Genomic DNA, 24,899 nt, shown 5'->3' on the forward strand with positions numbered 1-24,899 from the left:
TCCAGGAGCTCACACCGACTGGCTCGTTGGTTTAGCAGGACGTCTATGTGAGGTCCAAGCTGAGCAAAGAGCACAATTCCTCCTTTACCCTGCTAGGCCCCGAAGAGGTAGAGCCAACTAGGCCTCGCTCAGGCCAGCCCTCCTTGAGGGATCTTGTACCACTACAAAGCCTGCACAGTAAAAGGGCCTTAGCGAAGTTCCCAGGGTTTCGCCATGGTCTCCCTCGGCAGCTCCACTACTGCAGGGACTCATGTTTGCTGTGACCTAGGATAGGTGGCCCTGCTTCCAAAAGCAGTCTTTTCCCCTTTGGAAATCTGGATTCTTTTAGCCTCGGAGCTGTTTGCGAAACCCTAGGAAGGCCCAGCTTCTACTCACTGCAGGCACCTACGAGGAGGAAACGAGTATGTTTCCCCGGAGAAACAGGCTGCTTGCAAGTGTCGAGGGGAGCTTCTCAGGTGCCCAGTGTGTCCCGTTTGTTTCCCTTCGCAGCTCCCATCCTGCAGGTACTTATGCTGGGGGCTTTCAAAGGAATGTGGCTCTGCCGACAAAAGCAGCCTTTTCCCTTTGGAAGCTTGGATTCTAGTGTCTCAGGGATGCTTGCCAGACCTTGAAGTTTCCCGGGTTTTAGCCTACGCAGGTACGCTTGTGTAGCAAACGAGCACTTTCCCCCGAGAAACCGGGTCCCTGCCACGTTGGAGGAGAGTTAATTCTGCAGACCTCGTTCCTCCTGGGAAAGCGAAATGCCACCCTGAGCCTCAGGGTAGTGCCTAAGTTTCCACCGGGCAAGCTCTGCGTGCCTCGGTTTCCATGAGGTCTCCACAGTTTTGTGCTCAATGGAGAACGAGGATAGCTTTCAGGACTCCATACACTCTGCCCTCCGCACCGTTTCCCATGCTACCTCTTGGACCCCCCCCCCCCACGTCTTTACAGTGCCTGCTGAACAACAAGCAGCCGTGTAAGTTCTTCGGAACACTTCTTGCATGCACAGCCCTAGGCAGCACACTGCTCTCTCTCTTCCTTTGGAAACCTAGGTTGCCGCAGCTCTTCCCAGCTTACGAAGACAATCAGAGCCGATCTAATGTGCTAGGTAACGTGGACTCAGTGAGGACAAGGGCCCTACCTGCACTCAGAAAAGCACTCTGCTCAGCCTTCCATCCAGGAGCTCACACCGCCTGGTTCGTTGGTTTAGCAGGATGTCTATGTGAGGTCCAAGCTGAGCAAAGAGCACATTCCTCCTTTACCCTGCTAGGCCCCGGATGAGGTAAAGTTAACTATGCCTCGCTCAGGCCAGCCCTCCATGAGGGATCTTGCCACACTTATAAGCCTGAGATTAAAAGCTACTTAGCGAGGTCCACAGGGTTTCGCCAAGCTCTCCCTCGGCAGCTTCACTACTGCAGGACTCAAGTTTGCTCTCAACTACGATAAGTGGCCCTGCTTCCAAAAGCAGTCTTTTCCCGTTTGGAACTCTGGATTCTTGTAGCCTCGGAACTGTTTGCGAAACCCTAGGAAGGCCCAGCTTCTACTCACTGCAGGCACCAACGAGGAGGACACTAGTATGTTCCCCCAGAGAAACAGCTGCTTGCAAGTTTCGAGGGAGGCTTCTCAGGTGCCCATGGTGTCCCGTTTGTTTCCCTTCGTAGCTCCCATCCTGCAGGTACTTATGCTGGGTGCTAACAAGGGTAGGTGGCTCTGCCGACAAAAGCAGCCTTTTCCCTAAGGAAGCTTGGATTCTAGTGTCTCAGGGGCTGCTTGCCAAACCTTGATGTTGCCCCGGTTCTAGGCACCGCAGGTACGCTTGCGTAGCAAACGAGCACATTCCCCCGAGAAACCGGGTTCCTGCCACTTTGGAGGAGAGTTAATTCTGCAGACTTCGTTCCTCCTGGAAAAGCGAAATGCCACCCTGAGACTCAGGGTAGTGCCTAAGTTTCTACTGGGCAAGCTCTGCGTGCCTCGGTTTCCATGAGGTCTCCACCGTTGTTGTGCTTCAGTGGAACGCGAGGATAGCTTCAGGACTCCAAGCACTCTGGCCTCTGCACCGTTTCCCATGCTTCGACACGCATCCCCCCAACGTCTCCTCTCTGCTTGCTGAGCAGCAAGCAGCCGTGTGGTTTTCGGAATACTTCTTGCATGCACAGCCCAAGGCGGCACACTGCTCTCTCTCTTCCTTCGGAAACCTAGGTTACCACCGCTTGTTCCAGCTCACGAACACAGTCAGAGACGGTCTCATGTGCTGGGTAGCGTGGACTGAGTGAGGACAAGGGCCCTACCTGCACTCAGAAAAACACTCTGCTCAGCCTTCCATCCAGGAGCTCACAACGCCTGGCTCGTTGGTTTAGCTGGATGTCTATGTGAGGTCCAAGCTGAGCAAAGAGCACATTTCCTCCTTTACCCTGCTAGGCCCCGAAGAGGTAGAGCCAACTAGGCCACGCTCAGGCCAGCCCTCCTTGAGGGATCTTGCCACACTTCGAAGCCTGCACAGTAAAAGGTACTTAGCGACGTTACCAGGGTTTCGCCATGCTCTCCTTCGGCAGCTCCACTACTGCAGGACTCATGTTAGCTCTCAACTAGGATAAGTGGCCCTGCTTCCAAAAGCAGTCTTTTCCCCTTTGGAAATCTGGATTCTTGTAGCCTCGGAGCTGTTTGCGAAACCCTAGGAAGGCCCAGCTTCTACTCACTGCAGGCACCAACGAGGAGGAAACGAGTATGTTCCCCCGGAGAAACAGGCTGCTTGCAAGTGTCGAGGGGAGCTTCTCAGGTGCCCAGTGTGTCCCGTTTGTTTCCCTTCGCAGCTCCCATCCTGCAGTTACTTATGCTGGGTGCTAACAAGGGTAGGTGGCTCTGCCGACAAAAGCAGCCTTTTCCCTTTGGAAGCTTGGATTCTAGTGTCTCAAGGGCTTCTTGCCAAACCTTGATGTTGCCCAGGTTCTAGGCACCGCAGGTACGCTTGCCTAGCAAACGAGAACTTTCCCCCGAGACACCGGGTTCCTGCCACGTTGGAGGAGAGTTAATTCTTCAGACCTCGTTCCTCCTGGGAAAGCGAAATGCCACCCTGAGCCTCAGGGTAGTGCCTAAGTTTCCACCGGGCAAGCTCTGCGTTCCTCGGTTTCCATGAGGTCTCCACAGTTGTTGTGCTTCAATGGAGTGCGAGGATAGCTTTCAGGACTCCATACACTGTGCCCTCCGCACCGTTTGCCATGTTACCATTTGGATCCCCCCCTAGTCTCTGCAGTACCTGCTGAGCAACAAGCAGCCGTGTAGGTACTTCGGAACACTTCTTGCATGCACAGCCCAAGGCAGCACACTGCTCTCTCTCTTCCTTTGGAAACGTAGGTTTCCGCAGCTTGTCCCAGCTAACGAAGACCGAAGAGCCGGTCTAATATGCTAGGTAACGTGGACTCAGTGAGGACAAAGTCCTACCTGCACTCAGAAAAACACTCTGCTCAGCCTTCCATCCAGGAGCTCACACCGACTGGCTCGTTGGTTTAGCAGGACGTCTATGTGAGGTCCAAGCTGAGCAAAGAGCACAATTCCTCCTTTAGCCTGGTAGGCCCCAGAAGAGGTAGAGCCAACTAGGCCTCGCTCAAGGCAGCCCTCCTTGAGGGATCTTGTCCCACTACAAAGCCTGCACAGTAAAAGGGCCTTAGCGAAGTTCCCAGGGTTTCGCCATGGACTCCCTCGGCAGCTCCACTACTGCAGGGACTCATGTTTGCTGTGAACTTGGATAGGTGGCCCTGCTTCCAAAAGCAGTCTTTTCCCCTTTGGAAATCTGGATTCTTTTAGCCTCGGAGCTGTTTGCGAAACCCTAGGAAGGCCCAGCTTCTACTCACTGCAGGCACCTACGAGGAGGAAACGAGTATGTTTCCCCGGAGAAACAGGCTGCTTGCAAGTGTCGAGGGGAGCTTCTCAGGTGCCCAGTGTGTCCCGTTTGTTTCCCTTCGCAGCTCCCATCCTGCAGGTACTTATGCTGGGGGCTTTCAAAGGAATGTGGCTCTGCCGACAAAAGCAGCCTTTTCCCTTTGGAAGCTTGGATTCTAGTGTCTCAGGGATGCTTGCCAGACCTTGAAGTTTCCCGGGTTTTAGCCTACGCAGGTACGCTTGTGTAGCAAACGAGCACTTTCCCCCGAGAAACCGGGTCCCTGCCACGTTGGAGGAGAGTTAATTCTGCAGACCTCGTTCCTCCTGGGAAAGCGAAATGCCACCCTGAGCCTCAGGGTAGTGCCTAAGTTTCCACCGGGCAAGCTCTGCGTGCCTCGGTTTCCATGAGGTCTCCACAGTTTTGTGCTCAATGGAGAACGAGGATAGCTTTCAGGACTCCATACACTCTGCCCTCCGCACCGTTTCCCATGCTACCTCTTGGACCCCGCCCCCCCCACGTCTTTACAGTGCCTGCTGAACAACAAGCAGCCGTGTAAGTTCTTTGGAACACTTCTTGCATGCACAGCCCTAGGCAGCACACTGCTCTCTCTCTTCCTTTGGAAACCTAGGTTGCCGCAGCTCGTCCCAGCTTACGAAGACAGTCAGAGCCGATCTAATGTGCTAGGTAACGTGGACTCAGTGAGGACAAGGGCCCTACCTGCACTCAGAAAAGCACTCTGCTCAGCCTTCCATCCAGGAGCTCACACCGCCTGGTTCGTTGGTTTAGCAGGACGTCTATGTGAGGTCCAAGCTGAGCAAAGAGCACAATTCCTCCTTTACCCTGCTAGGCCCCGGATGAGGTAAAGTTAACTATGCCTCGCTCAGGCCAGCCCTCCATGAGGGATCTTGCCACACTTATAAGCCTGAGATTAAAAGCTACTTAGCGAGGTCCACAGGATTTCGCCAAGCTCTCCCTCGGCAGCTTCACTACTGCAGGACTCAAGTTTGCTCTCAACTAGGATAAGTGGCCCTGCTTCCAAAAGCAGTCTTTTCCCGTTTGGAACTCTGGATTCTTGTAGCCTCGGAGCTGTTTGCGAAACCCTAGGAAGGCCCAGCTTCTACTCACTGCAGGCACCAACGAGGAGGACACTAGTATGTTCCCCCAGAGAAACAGCTGCTTGCAAGTTTCGAGGGAGGCTTCTCAGGTGCCCATGGTGTCCCGTTTGTTTCCCTTCGTAGCTCCCATCCTGCAGGTACTTATGCTGGGTGCTAACAAGGGTAGGTGGCTCTGCCGACAAAAGCAGCCTTTTCCCTTAGGAAGCTTGGATTCTAGTGTCTCAGGGGCTGCTTGCCAAACCTTGATGTTGCTCCGGTTCTAGGCACCGCAGGTACGCTTGCGTAGCAAACGAGCACTTTCCCCCGAGAAACCGGGTTCCTGCCACGTTGGAGGAGAGTTAATTCTGCAGACCTCGTTCCTCCTGGAAAAGCGAAATGCCACCCTGAGACTCAGGGTAGTGCCTAAGTTTCTACTGGGCAAGCTCTGCGTGCCTCGGTTTCCATGAGGTCTCCACCGTTGTTGTGCTTCAGTGGAACGCGAGGATAGCTTCAGGACTCCAAGCACTCTGGCCTCTGCACCGTTTCCCATGCTTCGACACGCATCCCCCCAACGTCTCCTCTCTGCTTGCTGAGCAGCAAGCAGCCGTGTGGTTTTCGGAATACTTCTTGCATGCACAGCCCAAGGCGGCACACTGCTCTCTCTCTTCCTTTGGAAACGTAGGTTTCCGCAGCTTGTCCCAGCTTACGAAGACAGAAGAGCCGGTCTAATATGCTAGGTAACGTGGACTCAGTGAGGACAAAGGCCTACCTGCACTCAGAAAAACACTCTGCTCAGCCTTCCATCCAGGAGCTCACACCGACTGGCTCGTTGGTTTAGCAGGACGTCTATGTGAGGTCCAAGCTGAGCAAAGAGCACAATTCCTCCTTTACCCTGCTAGGCCCCGAAGAGGTAGAGCCAACTAGGCCTCGCTCAGGCCAGCCCTCCTTGAGGGATCTTGTACCACTACAAAGCCTGCACAGTAAAAGGGCCTTAGCGAAGTTCCCAGGGTTTCGCCATGGTCTCCCTCGGCAGCTCCACTACTGCAGGGACTCATGTTTGCTGTGACCTAGGATAGGTGGCCCTGCTTCCAAAAGCAGTCTTTTCCCCTTTGGAAATCTGGATTCTTTTAGCCTCGGAGCTGTTTGCGAAACCCTAGGAAGGCCCAGCTTCTACTCACTGCAGGCACCTACGAGGAGGAAACGAGTATGTTTCCCCGGAGAAACAGGCTGCTTGCAAGTGTCGAGGGGAGCTTCTCAGGTGCCCAGTGTGTCCCGTTTGTTTCCCTTCGCAGCTCCCATCCTGCAGGTACTTATGCTGGGGGCTTTCAAAGGAATGTGGCTCTGCCGACAAAAGCAGCCTTTTCCCTTTGGAAGCTTGGATTCTAGTGTCTCAGGGATGCTTGCCAGACCTTGAAGTTTCCCGGGTTTTAGCCTACGCAGGTACGCTTGTGTAGCAAACGAGCACTTTCCCCCGAGAAACCGGGTCCCTGCCACGTTGGAGGAGAGTTAATTCTGCAGACCTCGTTCCTCCTGGGAAAGCGAAATGCCACCCTGAGCCTCAGGGTAGTGCCTAAGTTTCCACCGGGCAAGCTCTGCGTGCCTCGGTTTCCATGAGGTCTCCACAGTTTTGTGCTCAATGGAGAACGAGGATAGCTTTCAGGACTCCATACACTCTGCCCTCCGCACCGTTTCCCATGCTACCTCTTGGACCCCCCCCCCCCACGTCTTTACAGTGCCTGCTGAACAACAAGCAGCCGTGTAAGTTCTTCGGAACACTTCTTGCATGCACAGCCCTAGGCAGCACACTGCTCTCTCTCTTCCTTTGGAAACCTAGGTTGCCGCAGCTCTTCCCAGCTTACGAAGACAATCAGAGCCGATCTAATGTGCTAGGTAACGTGGACTCAGTGAGGACAAGGGCCCTACCTGCACTCAGAAAAGCACTCTGCTCAGCCTTCCATCCAGGAGCTCACACCGCCTGGTTCGTTGGTTTAGCAGGATGTCTATGTGAGGTCCAAGCTGAGCAAAGAGCACATTCCTCCTTTACCCTGCTAGGCCCCGGATGAGGTAAAGTTAACTATGCCTCGCTCAGGCCAGCCCTCCATGAGGGATCTTGCCACACTTATAAGCCTGAGATTAAAAGCTACTTAGCGAGGTCCACAGGGTTTCGCCAAGCTCTCCCTCGGCAGCTTCACTACTGCAGGACTCAAGTTTGCTCTCAACTACGATAAGTGGCCCTGCTTCCAAAAGCAGTCTTTTCCCGTTTGGAACTCTGGATTCTTGTAGCCTCGGAACTGTTTGCGAAACCCTAGGAAGGCCCAGCTTCTACTCACTGCAGGCACCAACGAGGAGGACACTAGTATGTTCCCCCAGAGAAACAGCTGCTTGCAAGTTTCGAGGGAGGCTTCTCAGGTGCCCATGGTGTCCCGTTTGTTTCCCTTCGTAGCTCCCATCCTGCAGGTACTTATGCTGGGTGCTAACAAGGGTAGGTGGCTCTGCCGACAAAAGCAGCCTTTTCCCTAAGGAAGCTTGGATTCTAGTGTCTCAGGGGCTGCTTGCCAAACCTTGATGTTGCCCCGGTTCTAGGCACCGCAGGTACGCTTGCGTAGCAAACGAGCACATTCCCCCGAGAAACCGGGTTCCTGCCACTTTGGAGGAGAGTTAATTCTGCAGACTTCGTTCCTCCTGGAAAAGCGAAATGCCACCCTGAGACTCAGGGTAGTGCCTAAGTTTCTACTGGGCAAGCTCTGCGTGCCTCGGTTTCCATGAGGTCTCCACCGTTGTTGTGCTTCAGTGGAACGCGAGGATAGCTTCAGGACTCCAAGCACTCTGGCCTCTGCACCGTTTCCCATGCTTCGACACGCATCCCCCCAACGTCTCCTCTCTGCTTGCTGAGCAGCAAGCAGCCGTGTGGTTTTCGGAATACTTCTTGCATGCACAGCCCAAGGCGGCACACTGCTCTCTCTCTTCCTTCGGAAACCTAGGTTACCACCGCTTGTTCCAGCTCACGAACACAGTCAGAGACGGTCTCATGTGCTGGGTAGCGTGGACTGAGTGAGGACAAGGGCCCTACCTGCACTCAGAAAAACACTCTGCTCAGCCTTCCATCCAGGAGCTCACAACGCCTGGCTCGTTGGTTTAGCTGGATGTCTATGTGAGGTCCAAGCTGAGCAAAGAGCACATTTCCTCCTTTACCCTGCTAGGCCCCGAAGAGGTAGAGCCAACTAGGCCACGCTCAGGCCAGCCCTCCTTGAGGGATCTTGCCACACTTCGAAGCCTGCACAGTAAAAGGTACTTAGCGACGTTACCAGGGTTTCGCCATGCTCTCCTTCGGCAGCTCCACTACTGCAGGACTCATGTTAGCTCTCAACTAGGATAAGTGGCCCTGCTTCCAAAAGCAGTCTTTTCCCCTTTGGAAATCTGGATTCTTGTAGCCTCGGAGCTGTTTGCGAAACCCTAGGAAGGCCCAGCTTCTACTCACTGCAGGCACCAACGAGGAGGAAACGAGTATGTTCCCCCGGAGAAACAGGCTGCTTGCAAGTGTCGAGGGGAGCTTCTCAGGTGCCCAGTGTGTCCCGTTTGTTTCCCTTCGCAGCTCCCATCCTGCAGTTACTTATGCTGGGTGCTAACAAGGGTAGGTGGCTCTGCCGACAAAAGCAGCCTTTTCCCTTTGGAAGCTTGGATTCTAGTGTCTCAAGGGCTTCTTGCCAAACCTTGATGTTGCCCAGGTTCTAGGCACCGCAGGTACGCTTGCCTAGCAAACGAGAACTTTCCCCCGAGACACCGGGTTCCTGCCACGTTGGAGGAGAGTTAATTCTTCAGACCTCGTTCCTCCTGGGAAAGCGAAATGCCACCCTGAGCCTCAGGGTAGTGCCTAAGTTTCCACCGGGCAAGCTCTGCGTTCCTCGGTTTCCATGAGGTCTCCACAGTTGTTGTGCTTCAATGGAGTGCGAGGATAGCTTTCAGGACTCCATACACTGTGCCCTCCGCACCGTTTGCCATGTTACCATTTGGATCCCCCCCTAGTCTCTGCAGTACCTGCTGAGCAACAAGCAGCCGTGTAGGTACTTCGGAACACTTCTTGCATGCACAGCCCAAGGCAGCACACTGCTCTCTCTCTTCCTTTGGAAACGTAGGTTTCCGCAGCTTGTCCCAGCTAACGAAGACCGAAGAGCCGGTCTAATATGCTAGGTAACGTGGACTCAGTGAGGACAAAGTCCTACCTGCACTCAGAAAAACACTCTGCTCAGCCTTCCATCCAGGAGCTCACACCGACTGGCTCGTTGGTTTAGCAGGACGTCTATGTGAGGTCCAAGCTGAGCAAAGAGCACAATTCCTCCTTTAGCCTGGTAGGCCCCAGAAGAGGTAGAGCCAACTAGGCCTCGCTCAAGGCAGCCCTCCTTGAGGGATCTTGTCCCACTACAAAGCCTGCACAGTAAAAGGGCCTTAGCGAAGTTCCCAGGGTTTCGCCATGGACTCCCTCGGCAGCTCCACTACTGCAGGGACTCATGTTTGCTGTGAACTTGGATAGGTGGCCCTGCTTCCAAAAGCAGTCTTTTCCCCTTTGGAAATCTGGATTCTTTTAGCCTCGGAGCTGTTTGCGAAACCCTAGGAAGGCCCAGCTTCTACTCACTGCAGGCACCTACGAGGAGGAAACGAGTATGTTTCCCCGGAGAAACAGGCTGCTTGCAAGTGTCGAGGGGAGCTTCTCAGGTGCCCAGTGTGTCCCGTTTGTTTCCCTTCGCAGCTCCCATCCTGCAGGTACTTATGCTGGGGGCTTTCAAAGGAATGTGGCTCTGCCGACAAAAGCAGCCTTTTCCCTTTGGAAGCTTGGATTCTAGTGTCTCAGGGATGCTTGCCAGACCTTGAAGTTTCCCGGGTTTTAGCCTACGCAGGTACGCTTGTGTAGCAAACGAGCACTTTCCCCCGAGAAACCGGGTCCCTGCCACGTTGGAGGAGAGTTAATTCTGCAGACCTCGTTCCTCCTGGGAAAGCGAAATGCCACCCTGAGCCTCAGGGTAGTGCCTAAGTTTCCACCGGACAAGCTCTGCGTGCCTCGGTTTCCATGAGGTCTCCACAGTTTTGTGCTCAATGGAGAACGAGGATAGCTTTCAGGACTCCATACACTCTGCCCACCGCACCGTTTCCCATGCTACCTCTTGGACCCCGCCCCCCCCACGTCTTTACAGTGCCTGCTGAACAACAAGCAGCCGTGTAAGTTCTTCGGAACAATTCTTGCATGCACAGCCCTAGGCAGCACACTGCTCTCTCTCTTCCTTTGGAAACCTAGGTTGCCGCAGCTCGTCCCAGCTTACGAAGACAGTCAGAGCCGATCTAATGTGCTAGGTAACGTGGACTCAGTGAGGACAAGGGCCCTACCTGCACTCAGAAAAGCACTCTGCTCAGCCTTCCATCCAGGAGCTCACACCGCCTGGTTCGTTGGTTTAGCAGGACGTCTATGTGAGGTCCAAGCTGAGCAAAGAGCACAATTCCTCCTTTACCCTGCTAGGCCCCGGATGAGGTAAAGTTAACTATGCCTCGCTCAGGCCAGCCCTCCATGAGGGATCTTGCCACACTTATAAGCCTGAGATTAAAAGCTACTTAGCGAGGTCCACAGGATTTCGCCAAGCTCTCCCTCGGCAGCTTCACTACTGCAGGACTCAAGTTTGCTCTCAACTAGGATAAGTGGCCCTGCTTCCAAAAGCAGTCTTTTCCCGTTTGGAACTCTGGATTCTTGTAGCCTCGGAGCTGTTTGCGAAACCCTAGGAAGGCCCAGCTTCTACTAACTGCAGGCACCAACGAGGAGGACACTAGTATGTTCCCCCAGAAAAACAGCTGCTTGCAAGTTTCGAGGGAGGCTTCTCAGGTGCCCAAGGTGTCCCGTTTGTTTCCCTTCGTAGCTCCCATCCTGCAGGTACTTATGCTGGGTGCTAACAAGGGTAGGTGGCTCTGCCGACAAAAGCAGCCTTTTCCCTTAGGAAGCTTGGATTCTAGTGTCTCAGGGGCTGCTTGCCAAACCTTGATGTTGCCCCGGTTCTAGGCACCGCAGGTACGCTTGCGTAGCAAACGAGCACTTTCCCCCGAGAAACCGGGATCCTGCCACGTTGGAGGAGAGTTAATTCTGCAGACCTCGTTCCTCCTGGAAAAGCGAAATGCCACCCTGAGACTCAGGGTAGTGCCTAAGTTTCTACTGGGCAAGCTCTGCGTGCCTCGGTTTCCATGAGGTCTCCACCGTTGTTGTGCTTCAGTGGAACGCGAGGATAGCTTCAGGACTCCAAGCACTCTGGCCTCTGCACCGTTTCCCATGCTTCGACACGCATCCCCCCAACGTCTCCTCTCTGCTTGCTGAGCAGCAAGCAGCCGTGTGGTTTTCGGAATACTTCTTGCATGCACAGCCCAAGGCGGCACACTGCTCTCTCTCTTCCTTCGGAAACCTAGGTTACCACCGCTTGTTCCAGCTCACGAAGACAGTCAGAGACGGTCTCATGTGCTGGGTAGCGTGGACTGAGTGAGGACAAGGGCCCTACCTGCACTCAGAAAAACACTCTGCTCAGCCTTCCATCCAGGAGCTCACAACGCCTGGCTCGTTGGTTTAGCAGGATGTCTATGTGAGGTCCAAGCTGAGCAAAGAGCACAATTCCTCCTTTACCCTGCTAGGCCCCGAAGAGGTAGAGCCAACTAGGCCTCGCTCAGGCCAGCCCTCCTTGAGGGATCTTGCCACACTTCGAAGCCTGCACAGTAAAAGGTACTTAGCGACGTTACCAGGGTTTCGCCATGCTCTCCTTCGGCAGCTCCACTACTGCAGGACTCATGTTAGCTCTCAACTAGGATAAGTGGCCCTGCTTCCCAAAGCAGTCTTTTCCCCTTTGGAAATCTGGATTCTTGTAGCCTCGGAGCTGTTTGCGAAACCCTAGGAAGGCCCAGCTTCTACTCACTGCAGGCACCAACGAGGAGGAAACGAGTATGTTCCCCCGGAGAAACAGGCTGCTTGCAAGTGTCGAGGGGAGCTTCTCAGGTGCCCAGTGTGTCCCGTTTGTTTCCCTTCGCAGCTCCCATCCTGCAGGTACTTATGCTGGGTGCTAACAAGGGTAGGTGGCTCTGCCGACAAAAGCAGCCTTTTCCCTTTGGAAGCTTGGATTCTAGTGTCTCAGGGGCTGCTTGCCAAACCTTGATGTTGCCCAGGTTCTAGGCACCGCAGGTACGCTTGCCTAGCAAACGAGAACTTTCCCCCGAGAAACCGGGTTCCTGCCACGTTGGAGGAGAGTTAATTCTTCAGACCTCGTTCCTCCTGGGAAAGCGAAATGCCACCCTGAGCCTCAGGGTAGTGCCTAAGTTTCCACCGGGCAAGCTCTGCGTTCCTCGGTTTCCATGAGGTCTCCACAGTTGTTGTGCTTCAATGGAGTGCGAGGATAGCTTTCAGGACTCCATACACTCTGCCCTCCGCACCGTTTGCCGTGTTACCACTTGGATCCCCCCCAAGTCTCTGCAGTACCTGCTGAGCAACAAGCAGCCGTGTAGGTATTTCGGAACACTTCTTGCATGCACAGCCCAAGGCAGCACACTGCTCTCTCTCTTCCCTTGGAAACGTAGGTTTCCGCAGCTTGTCCCAGCTTACGAAGACCGAAGAGCCGGTTTATTATGCTAGGTAACGTGGACTCAGTGAGGACAAAGGCCTACCTGCACTCAGAAAAACACTCTGCTCAGCCTTCCATCCAGGAGCTCACACCGACTGGCTCGTTGGTTTAGCAGGACGTCTATGTGAGGTCCAAGATGAGCAAAGAGCACAATTCCTCCTTTAGCCTGGTAGGCCCCAGAAGAGGTAGAGCCAACTAGGCCTCGCTCAGGCCAGCCCTCCTTGAGGGATCTTGTCCCACTACAAAGCTTGCACAGTAAAAGGGCCTTAGCGAACTTCCCAGGGTTTCGCCATGGTCTCCCTCGGCAGCTCCACTACTGCAGGGACTCATGCTTGCTGTGAACTAGGATAGGTGGCCCTGCTTCCAAAAGCAGTCTTTTCCCATTTGGAAATCTGGATTCTTTTAGCCTCGGAGCTGTTTGCGAAACCCTAGGAAGGCCCAGCTTCTACTCACTGCAGGCCCCTACGAGGAGGAAACGAGTATGTTTCCCCGGAGAAACAGGCTGCTTGCAAGTGTCGAGGGGAGCTTCTCAGGTGCCCAGTGTGTCCCGTTTGTTTCCCTTCGCAGCTCCCATCCTGCAGGCACTTATGCTGGGGGCTTTCAAAGGAATGTGGCTCTGCCGACAAAAGCAGCCTTTTCCCTTTGGAAGCTTGGATTCTAGTGTCTCAGGGATGCTTGCAGACCTTGAAGTTTCCCGGGTTTTAGCCTACGCAGGTACGCTTGTGTAGCAAACGAGCACTTTCCCCCGAGAAACCGGGTCCCTGCCACGTTGGAGGAGAGTTAATTCTGCAGACCTCGTTCCTCCTGGGAAAGCGAAATGCCACCCTGAGCCTCAGGGTAGTGCCTAAGTTTCCACCGGGCAAGCTCTGCGTGCCTCGGTTTCCATGAGGTCTCCACAGTTTTGTGCTCAATGGAGAACGAGGATAGCTTTCAGGACTCCATACACTCTGCCCTCCGCACCGTTTCCCATGCTACCTCTTGGACCCCGCCCCCCCCCCACGTCTTTACAGTGCCTGCTGAACAACAAGCAGCCGTGTAAGTTCTTCGGAACCCTTCTTGCATGCACAGCCCTAGGCAGCACACTGCTCTCTCTCTTCCTTTGGAAACCTAGGTTGCCGCAGCTCGTCCCAGCTTACGAAGACAGTCAGAGCCGATCTAATGTCTAGGTAACGTGGACTCAGTGAGGACAAGGGCCCTACCTGCACTCAGAAAAGCACTCTGCTCAGCCTTCCATCCAGGAGCTCACACCGCCTGGTTCGTTGGTTTAGCAGGACGTCTATGTGAGGTCCAAGCTGAGCAAAGAGCACAATTCCTCCTTTACCCTGCTAGGCCCCGGATGAGGTAAAGTTAACTATGCCTCGCTCAGGCCAGCCCTCCATGAGGGATCTTGCCACACTTATAAGCCTGAGATTAAAAGCTACTTAGCGAGGTCCACAGGATTTCGCCAAGCTCTCCCTCGGCAGCTTCACTACTGCAGGACTCAAGTTTGCTCTCAACTAGGATAAGTGGCCCTGCTTCCAAAAGCAGTCTTTTCCCGTTTGGAACTCTGGATTCTTGTAGCCTCGGAGCTGTTTGCGAAACCCTAGGAAGGCCCAGCTTCTACTCACTGCAGGCACCAACGAGGAGGACACTAGTATGTTCCCCAAGAGAAACAGCTGCTTGCAAGTTTCGAGGGAGGCTTCTCAGGTGCCCATGGTGTCCCGTTTGTTTCCCTTCGTAGCTCCCATCCTGCAGGTACTTATGCTGGGTGCTAACAAGGGTAGGTGGCTCTGCCGACAAAAGCAGCCTTTTCCCTTAGGAAGCTTGGATTCTAGTGTCTCAGGGGCTGCTTGCCAAACCTTGAAGTTGCCCCGGTTCTAGGCACCGCAGGTACGCTTGCGTAGCAAACGAGCACTTTCCCCCGAGAAACCGGGTCCCTGCCACGTTGGAGGAGAGTTAATTCTGCAGACCTCGTTCCTCCTGGGAAAGCGAAATGCCACCCTGAGCCTCAGGGTAGTGCCTAAGTTTCCACTCGGCAAGCTCTGCGTGCCACGGTTTCCATGAGGTCTCCACCGTTGTTGTGCTTCAGTGGAACGCGAGGATAGCTTCAGGACTCCAAGCACTCTGGCCTCTGCACCGTTTCCCATGCTACGACACGCATCCCCCCAACGTCTCCTCTCTGCTTTCTGAGCAGCAAGCAGCCGTGTGGTTTTCGGAATACTTCTTGCATGCACAGCCCAAGGCGGCACACTGCTCTCTCTCTTCCTTCGGAAACCTAGGTTACCACCGCTTGTTCCAGCTCACGAAGACAGTCAGAGACGGTCTCATATGCTGGGTTACGAGGACTGAGTGAGGACAAGGGCCCTACCTGCACTCAGAAAAACACTCTGCTCAGTCTTCCATCCAGGAGCTCACAACGCCTGGCTCGTTGGTTTAGCAGGATGTCTATGTGAGGTCCAAGCTGAGCAAAGAGCACAATTCCTCCTTTACCCTGCTAGGCCCCGAAGAGGTAGAGCCAACTAGGCCTCGCTCAGGCCAGCCCTCCTTGAGGGATCTTGCCACACTTCGAAGCCTGCACAGTAAAAGGTACTTAGCGACGTTACCAGGGTTTCGCCATGCTCTCCTTCGGCAGCTCCACTACTGCAGGACTCACGTTAGCTCTCAACTAGGATAAGTGGCCCTGCTTCCCAAAGCAGTCTTTTCCTCTTTGGAAATCTGGATTCTTGTAGCCTCGGAGCTGTTTGCGAAACCCTAGGAAGGCCCAGCTTCTACTCACTGCAGGCACCAACGAGGAGGAAACGAGTATGTTCCCCCGGAGAAACAGGCTGCTTGCAAGTGTCGAGGGGAGCTTCTCAGGTGCCCAGTGTGTCCCGTTTGTTTCCCTTCGCAGCTCCCATCCTGCAGGTTCTTATGATGGGGGCTTTCAAAGGAATGTGGCTCTGCCGACAAAAGCAGCCTTTTCCCTTTGGAAGCTTGGATTCTAGTGTCTCAGGGATGCTTGCCAGACCTTGAAGTTTCCCGGGTTTTAGCCTACGCAGGTACGCTTGTGTAGCAAACGAGCACTTTCCCCCGAGAAACCGGGTCCCTGCCACGTTGGAGGAGAGTTAATTCTGCAGACCTCGTTCCTCCTGGGAAAGCGAAATGCCACCCTGAGCCTCAGGGTAGTGCCTAAGTTTCCACCGGGCAAGCTCTGCGTGCCTCGTTTTCCATGAGGTCTCCACAGTTGTTGTGCTTCAATGGAGTGCGAGGATAGCTTTCAGGACTCCATACACTCTGCCCTCCGCACCGTTTGCCATGTTACCACTTGGATCCCCCCCTAGTCTCTGCAGTACCTGCTGAGCAACAAGCAGCCGTGTAGGTACATCGGAACACTTCTTGCCTGCACAGCCCAAGGCAGCACACTGCTCTCTCTCTTTCTTTGGAAACGTAGGTTTCCGCAGCTTCTCCCAGCTTACAAAGACCGAAGAGCCGGTCTAATATGCTAGGTAACGTGGACTCAGTGAGGACAAAGGCCTACCTGCACTCAGAAAAACACTCTGCTCAGCCTTCCATCCAGGAGCTCACACCGACTGGCTCGTTGGTTTAGCAGGATGTCTATGTGAGGTCCAAGCTGAGCAAAGAGCACAATTCCTCCTTTAGCCTGGTAGGCCCCAGAAGAGGTAGAGCCAACTAGGCTTCGCTCAGGCCAGCCCTCCTTGAGGGATCTTGTCCCACTACAAAGCCTGCACAGTAAAAGGGCCTTAGCGAAGTTCCCAGGGTTTCGCCATGGTCTCCCTCGGCAGCTCCACTACTGCAGGGACTCATGTTTGCTGTGAACTAGGATAGGTGGCCCTGCTTCCAAAAACAGTCTTTTCCCCTTTGGAAATCTGGATTCTTTTAGCCTCGGAGCTGTTTGCGAAACCCTAGGAAGGCCCAGCTTCTACTCACTGCAGGCACCTACGAGGAGGAAACGAGTATGTTTCCCCGGAGAAACAGGCTGCTTGCAAGTGTCGAGGGGAGCTTCTCAGGTGCCCAGTGTGTCCCGTTTGTTTCCCTTCGCAGCTCCCATCCTGCAGGTACTTATGCTGGGGGCTTTCAAAGGAATGTGGCTCTGCCGACAAAAGCAGCCTTTTCCCTTTGGAAGCTTGGATTCTAGTGTCTCAGGGATGCTTGCCAGACCTTGAAGTTTCCCGGGTTTTAGCCTACGCAGGTACGCTTGTGTAGCAAACGAGCACTTTCCCCCGAGAAACCGGGTCCCTGCCACGTTGGAGGAGAGTTAATTCTGCAGACCTCGTTCCTCCTGGGAAAGCGAAATGCCACCCTGAGCCTCAGGGTAGTGCCTAAGTTTCCACCGGGCAAGCTCTGCGTGCCTCGGTTTCCATGAGGTCTCCACAGTTTTGTGCTCAATGGAGAACGAGGATAGCTTTCAGGACTCCATACACTCTGCCCTCCGCACCGTTTCCCATGCTACCTCTTGGACCCCGCCCCCCCCACGTCTTTACAGTGCCTGCTGAACAACAAGCAGCCGTGTAAGTTCTTTGGAACACTTCTTGCATGCACAGCCCTAGGCAGCACACTGCTCTCTCTCTTCCTTTGGAAACCTAGGTTGCCGCAGCTCGTCCCAGCTTACGAAGACAGTCAGAGCCGATCTAATGTGCTAGGTAACGTGGACTCAGTGAGGACAAGGGCCCTACCTGCACTCAGAAAAGCACTCTGCTCAGCCTTCCATCCAGGAGCTCACACCGCCTGGTTCGTTGGTTTAGCAGGACGTCTATGTGAGGTCCAAGCTGAGCAAAGAGCACAATTCCTCCTTTACCCTGCTAGGCCCCGGATGAGGTAAAGTTAACTATGCCTCGCTCAGGCCAGCCCTCCATGAGGGATCTTGCCACACTTATAAGCCTGAGATTAAAAGCTACTTAGCGAGGTCCACAGGATTTCGCCAAGCTCTCCCTCGGCAGCTTCACTACTGCAGGACTCAAGTTTGCTCTCAACTAGGATAAGTGGCCCTGCTTCCAAAAGCAGTCTTTTCCCGTTTGGAACTCTGGATTCTTGTAGCCTCGGAGCTGTTTGCGAAACCCTAGGAAGGCCCAGCTTCTACTCACTGCAGGCACCAACGAGGAGGACACTAGTATGTTCCCCCAGAGAAACAGCTGCTTGCAAGTTTCGAGGGAGGCTTCTCAGGTGCCCATGGTGTCCCGTTTGTTTCCCTTCGTAGCTCCCATCCTGCAGGTACTTATGCTGGGTGCTAACAAGGGTAGGTGGCTCTGCCGACAAAAGCAGCCTTTTCCCTTAGGAAGCTTGGATTCTAGTGTCTCAGGGGCTGCTTGCCAAACCTTGATGTTGCCCCGGTTCTAGGCACCGCAGGTACGCTTGCGTAGCAAACGAGCACTTTCCCCCGAGAAACCGGGTTCCTGCCAAGTTGGAGGAGAGTTAATTCTGCAGACCTCGTTCCTCCTGGAAAAGCGAAATGCCACCCTGAGACTCAGGGTAGTGCCTAAGTTTCTACTGGGCAAGCTCTGCGTGCCTCGGTTTCCATGAGGTCTCCACCGTTGTTGTGCTTCAGTGGAACGCGAGGATAGCTTCAGGACTCCAAGCACTCTGGCCTCTGCACCGTTTCCCATGCTTCGACACGCATCCCCCCAACGTCTCCTCTCTGCTTGCTGAGCAGCAAGCAGCCGTGTGGTTTTCGGAATACTTCTTGCATGCACAGCCCAAGGCGGCACACTGCTCTCTCTCTTCCTTTGGAAACGTAGGTTTCCGCAGCTTGTCCCAGCTTACGAAGACAGAAGAGCCGGTCTAATATGCTAGGTAACGTGGACTCAGTGAGGACAAAGGCCTACCTGCACTCAGAAAAACACTCTGCTCAGCCTTCCATCCAGGAGCTCACACCGACTGGCTCGTTGGTTTAGCAGGACGTCTATGTGAGGTCCAAGCTGAGCAAAGAGCACAATTCCTCCTTTACCCTGCTAGGCCCCGAAGAGGTAGAGCCAACTAGGCCTCGCTCAGGCCAGCCCTCCTTGAGGGATCTTGTACCACTACAAAGCCTGCACAGTAAAAGGGCCTTAGCGAAGTTCCCAGGGTTTCGCCATGGTCTCCCTCGGCAGCTCCACTACTGCAGGGACTCATGTTTGCTGTGACCTAGGATAGGTGGCCCTGCTTCCAAAAGCAGTCTTTTCCCCTTTGGAAATCTGGATTCTTTTAGCCTCGGAGCTGTTTGCGAAACCCTAGGAAGGCCCAGCTTCTACTCACTGCAGGCACCTACGAGGAGGAAACGAGTATGTTTCCCCGGAGAAACAGGCTGCTTGCAAGTGTCGAGGGGAGCTTCTCAGGTGCCCAGTGTGTTCCGTTTGTTTCCCTTCGCAGCTCCCATCCTGCAGGTACTTATGCTGGGGGCTTTCAAAGGAATGTGGCTCTGCCGACAAAAGCAGCCTTTTCCCTTTGGAAGCTTGGATTCTAGTGTCTCAGGGATGCTTGCCAGACCTTGAAGTTTCCCGGGTTTTAGCCTACGCAGGTACGCTTGTGTAGCAAACGAGCACTTTCCCCCGAGAAACCGGGTCCCTGCCACGTTGGAGGAGAGTTAATTCTGCAGACCTCGTTCCTCCTGGGAAAGCGAAATGCCACCCTGAGCCTCAGGGTAGTGCCTAAGTTTCCACCGGGCAAGCTCTGCGTGCCTCGGTTTCCATGAGGTCTCTACAGTTTTGTGCTCAATGGAGAACGAGGATAGCTTTCAGGACTCCATACACTCTGCCCTCCGCACCGTTTCCCATGCTACCTCTTGGACCCCCCCCCCCCCCACACGTCTTTACAGTGCCTGCTGAACAACAAGCAGCCGTGTAAGTTCTTCGGAACCCTTCTTGCATGCACAGCCCTAGGCAGCACACTGCTCTCTCTCTTCCTTTGGAAACCTAGGTTGCCGCAGCTCGTCCCAGCTTACGAAGACAGTCAGAGCCGATCTAATGTGCTAGGTAACGTGGACTCAGTGAGGACAAGGGCCCTACCTGCACTCAGAAAAGCACTCTGCTCAGCCTTCCATCCAGGAGCTCACAGCGCCTGGTTCGTTGGTTTAGCAGGACGTCTATGTGAGGTCCAAGCTGAGCAAAGAGCACATTTCCTCCTTTACCCTGCTAGGCCCCGGATGAGGTAAAGTTAACTATGCCTCGCTCAGGCCAGCCCTCCATGAGGGATCTTGCCACACTTATAAGCCTGAGATTAAAAGCTACTTAGCGAGGTCCACAGGGTTTCGCCAAGCTCTCCCTCGGCAGCTTCACTACTGCAGGATTCAAGTTTGCTCTCAACTAGGATAAGTGGCCCTGCTTCCAAAAGCAGTCTTTTCCCGTTTGGAACTCTGGATTCTTGTAGCCTCGGAACTGTTTGCGAAACCCTAGGAAGGCCCAGCTTCTACTCACTGCAGGCACCAACGAGGAGGACACTAGTATGTTCCCCCAGAGAAACAGCTGCTTGCAAGTTTCGAGGGAGGCTTCTCAGGTGCCCATGGTGTCCCGTTTGTTTCCCTTCGTAGCTCCCATCCTGCAGGTACTTATGCTGGGTGCTAACAAGGGTAGGTGGCTCTGCCGACAAAAGCAGCCTTTTCCCTTAGGAAGCTTGGATTCTAGTGTCTCAGGGGCTGCTTGCCAAACCTTGATGTTGCCCCGGTGCTAGGCACCGCAGGTACGCTTGCGTAGCAAACGAGCACTTTCCCCCGAGAAACCGGGTTCCTGCCACGTTGGAGGAGAGTTAATTCTGCAGACCTCGTTCCTCCTGGAAAAGCGAAATGCCACCCTGAGACTCAGGGTAGTGCCTAAGTGTCTACTGGGCAAGCTCTGCGTGCCTCGGTTTCCATGAGGTCTCCACCGTTGTTGTGCTTCAGTGGAACGCGAGGATAGCTTCAGGACTCCAAGCACTCTGGCCTCTGCACCGTTTCCCATGCTACGACACGCATCCCCCCAACGTCTCCTCTCTGCTTGCTGAGCAGCAAGCAGCCGTGTGGTTTTCGGAATACTTCTTGCATGCACAGCCCAAGGCGGCACACTGCTCTCTCTCTTCCTTCGGAAACCTAGGTTACCACCGCTTGTTCCAGCTCACGAAGACAGTCAGAGACGGTCTCATGTGCTGGGTAACGTGGACTGAGTGAGGACAAGGGCCCTACCTGCACTCAGAAAAACACTCTGCTCAGCCTTCCATCCAGGAGCTCACAACGCCTGGCTCGTTGGTTTAGCAGGATGTCTATGTGAGGTCCAAGCTGAGCAAAGAGCACAATTCCTCCTTTACCCTGCTAGGCCCCGAAGAGGTAGAGCCAACTAGGCCTCGCTCAGGCCAGCCCTCCTTGAGGGATCTTGCCACACTTCGAAGCCTGCACAGTAAAAGGTACTTAGCGCCGTTACCAGGGTTTCGCCGTGCTCTCCTTCGGCAGCTCCACTACTGCAGGACTCATGTTAGCTCTCAACTAGGATAAGTGGCCCTGCTTCCAAAAGCAGTCTTTTCCCCTTTGAAAATCTGGATTCTTGTAGCCTCGGAGCTGTTTGCGAAACCCTAGGAAGGCCCAGCTTCTACTCACTGCAGGCACCAACGAGGAGGAAACGAGTATGTTCCCCCGGAGAAACAGGCTGCTTGCAAGTGTCGAGGGGAGCTTCTCAGGTGCCCAGTGGGTCCCGTTTGTTTCCCTTCGCAGCTCCCATCCTGCAGGTACTTATGCTGGGTGCTAACAAGGGTAGGTGGCTCTGCCGACAAAAGCAGCCTTTTCCCTTTGGAAGCTTGGATTCTAGTGTCTCAGGGGCTGCTTGCCAAACCTTGATGTTGCCCCGGTTCTAGGCACCGCAGGTACGCTTGCCTAGCAAACGAGAACTTTCCCCCGAGAAACCGGGTTCCTGCCACGTTGGAGGAGAGTTAATTCTTCAGACCTCGTTCCTCCTGGGAAAGCGAAATGCCACCCTGAGCCTCAGGGTAGTGCCTAAGTTTCCACCGGGCAAGCTCTGCGTTCCTCGGTTTCCATGAGGTCTCCACAGTTGTTGTGCTTCAATGGAGTGCGAGGATAGCTTTCAGGACTCCATACACTCTGCCCTCCGCACCGTTTGCCATGTTACCACTTGGATCCCCCCCAAGTCTCTGCAGTACCTGCTGAGCAACAAGCAGCCGTGTAGGTACTTCGGAACACTTCTTGCATGCACAGCCCAAGGCGGCACACTGCTCTCTCTCTTCCTTTGGAAACGTAGGTTTCCGCAGCTTGTCCCAGCTTACGAAGACAGAAGAGCCGGTCTAATATGCTAGGTAACGTGGACTCAGTGAGGACAAAGGCCTACCTGCACCGTGAAAAACACTCTGCTCAGCCTTCCATCCAGGAGCTCACACCGACTGGCTCGTTGGTTTAGCAGGATGTCTATGTGAGGTCCAAGCTGAGCAAAGAGCACAATTCCTCCTTTAGCCTGGTAGGCCCCAGAAGAGGTAGAGCCAACTAGGCCTCGCTCAGGCCAGCCCTCCTTGAGGGATCTTGTCCCACTACAAAGCCTGCACAGTAAAAGGTCCTTAGCGAAGTTCCCAGGGTTTCGCCATGGTCTCCCTCGGCAGCTCCACTACTGCAGGGACTCATGTTTGCTGTGAACTAGGATAGGTGGCCCTGCTTCCAAAAGCAGTCTTTTCCCCTTTGGAAATCTGGATTCTTTTAGCCTCGGAGCTGTTTGCGAAACCCTAGGAAGGCCCAGCTTCTACTCACTGCAGGCACCTACGAGGAGGAAACGAGTATGTTTCCCCGGAGAAACAGGCTGCTTGCAAGTGTCGAGGGGAGCTTCTCAGGTGCCCAGTGGGTCCCGTTTGTTTCCCTTCGCAGCTCCCATCCTGCAGGTACTTATGCTGGGGGCTTTCAAAGGAATGTGGCTCTGCCGACAAAAGCAGCCTTTTCCCTTTGGAAGCTTGGATTCTAGTGTCTCAGGGATGCTTGCCAGACCTTGAAGTTTCCCGGGTTTTAGCCTACGCAGGTACGCTTGTGTAGCAAACGAGCACTTTCCCCCGAGAAACCGGGTCCCTGCCACGTTGGAGGAGAGTTAATTCTGCAGACCTCGTTCCTCCTGGGAAAACGAAATGCCACCCTGAGCCTCAGGGTAGTGCCTAAGTTTCCACCGGGCAAGCTCTGCGTGCCTCGGTTTCCATGAGGTCTCCACAGTTTTGTGCTCAATGGAGAACGAGGATAGCTTTCAGGACTCCATACACTCTGCCCTCCGCACCGTTTCCCATGCTACCTCTTGGACCACCCCCCCCCCCACGTCTTTACAGTGCCTGCTGAACAACAAGCAGCCGTGTAAGTTCTTCGGAACACTTCTTGCATGCACAGCCCTAGGCAGCACACTGCTCTCTCTCTTCCTTTGGAAACCTAGGTTGCCGCAGCTCGTCCCAGCTTACGAAGACAGTCAGAGCCGATCTAATGTGCTAGGTAACGTGGACTCAGTGAGGACAAGGGCCCTACCTGCACTCAGAAAAGCACTCTGCTCAGCCTTCCATCCAGGAGCTCACACCGCCTGGTTCGTTGGTTTAGCAGGACGTCTATGTGAGGTCCAAGCTGAGCAAAGAGCACAATTCCTCCTTTACCCTGCTAGGCCCCGGATGAGGTAAAGTTAACAATGCCTCGCTCAGGCCAGCCCTCCATGAGGGATCTTGCCACACTTATAAGCCTGAGATTAAAAGCTACTTAGCGAGGTCCACAGGGTTTCGCCAAGCTCTCCCTCGGCAGCTTCACTACTGCAGGACTCAAGTTTGCTCTCAACTAGGATAAGTGGCCCTGCTTCCAAAAGCAGTCTTTTCCCGTTTGGAACTCTGCATTCTTGTAGCCTCGGAGCTGTTTGCGAAACCCTAGGAAGGCCCAGCTTCTACTCACTGCAGGCACCAACGAGGAGGAAACTAGTATGTTCCCCCAGAGAAACAGCTGCTTGCAAGTTTCGAGGGAGGCTTCTCAGGTGCCCATGGGTGTCCCGTTTGTTTCCCTTCGTAGCTCCCATCCTGCAGGTACTTATGCTGGGTGCTAACAAGGGTAGGTGGCTCTGCCGACAAAAGCAGCCTTTTCCCTTAGGAAGCTTGGATTCTAGTGTCTCAGGGGCTGCTTGCCAAACCTTGATGTTGCCCCGGTGCTAGGCACCGCAGGTACGCTTGCGTAGCAAACGAGCACTTTCCCCCGAGAAACCGGGTTCCTGCCACGTTGGAGGAGAGTTAATTCTGCAGACCTCGTTCCTCCTGGAAAAGCGAAATGCCACCCTGAGACTCAGGGTAGTGCCTAAATGTCTACTGGGCAAGCTCTGCGTGCCTCGGTTTCCATGAGGTCTCCACCGTTGTTGTGCTTCAGTGGAACGCGAGGATAGCTTCAGGACTCCAAGCACTCTGGCCTCTGCACCGTTTCCCATGCTACGACACGCATCCCCCCAACGTCTCCTCTCTGCTTGCTGAGCAGCAAGCAGCCGTGTGGTTTTCGGAATACTTCTTGCATGCACAGCCCAAGGCGGCACACTGCTCTCTCTCTTCCTTCGGAAACCTAGGTTACCACCGCTTCTTCCAGCTCACGAAGACAGTCAGAGACGGTCTCATGTGCTGGGTAACGTGGACTGAGTGAGGACAAGGGCCCTACCTGCACTCAGAAAAACACTCTGCTCAGCCTTCCATCCAGGAGCTCACAACGCCTGGCTCGTTGGTTTAGCAGGATGTCTATGTGAGGTCCAAGCTGAGCAAAGAGCACAATTCCTCCTTTACCCTGCTAGGCCCCGAAGAGGTAGAGCCAACTAGGCCTCGCTCAGGCCAGCCCTCCTTGAGGGATCTTGCCACACTTCGAAGCCTGCACAGTAAAAGGTACTTAGCGCCGTTACCAGGGTTTCGCCGTGCTCTCCTTCGGCAGCTCCACTACTGCAGGACTCATGTTAGCTCTCAACTAGGATAAGTGGCCCTGCTTCCAAAAGCAGTCTTTTCCCCTTTGGAAATCTGGATTCTTGTAGCCTCGGAGCTGTTTGCGAAACCCTAGGAAGGCCCAGCTTCTACTCACTGCAGGCACCAACGAGGAGGAAACGAGTATGTTCCCCCGGAGAAACAGGCTGCTTGCAAGTGTCGAGGGGAGCTTCTCAGGTGCCCAGTGGGTCCCGTTTGTTTCCCTTCGCAGCTCCCATCCTGCAGGTACTTATGCTGGGTGCTAACAAGGGTAGGTGGCTCTGCCGACAAAAGCAGCCTTTTCCCTTTGGAAGCTTGGATTCTAGTGTCTCAGGGGCTGCTTGCCAAACCTTGATGTTGCCCCGGTTCTAGGCACCGCAGGTACGCTTGCCTAGCAAACGAGAACTTTCCCCCGAGAAACCGGGTTCCTGCCACGTTGGAGGAGAGTTAATTCTTCAGACCTCGTTC

Source organism: Balaenoptera physalus (assembly GCF_965194825.1).
Source record: "Balaenoptera physalus genome assembly, chromosome: 6".
Lineage (NCBI taxonomy): Eukaryota > Metazoa > Chordata > Mammalia > Artiodactyla > Balaenopteridae > Balaenoptera > Balaenoptera physalus.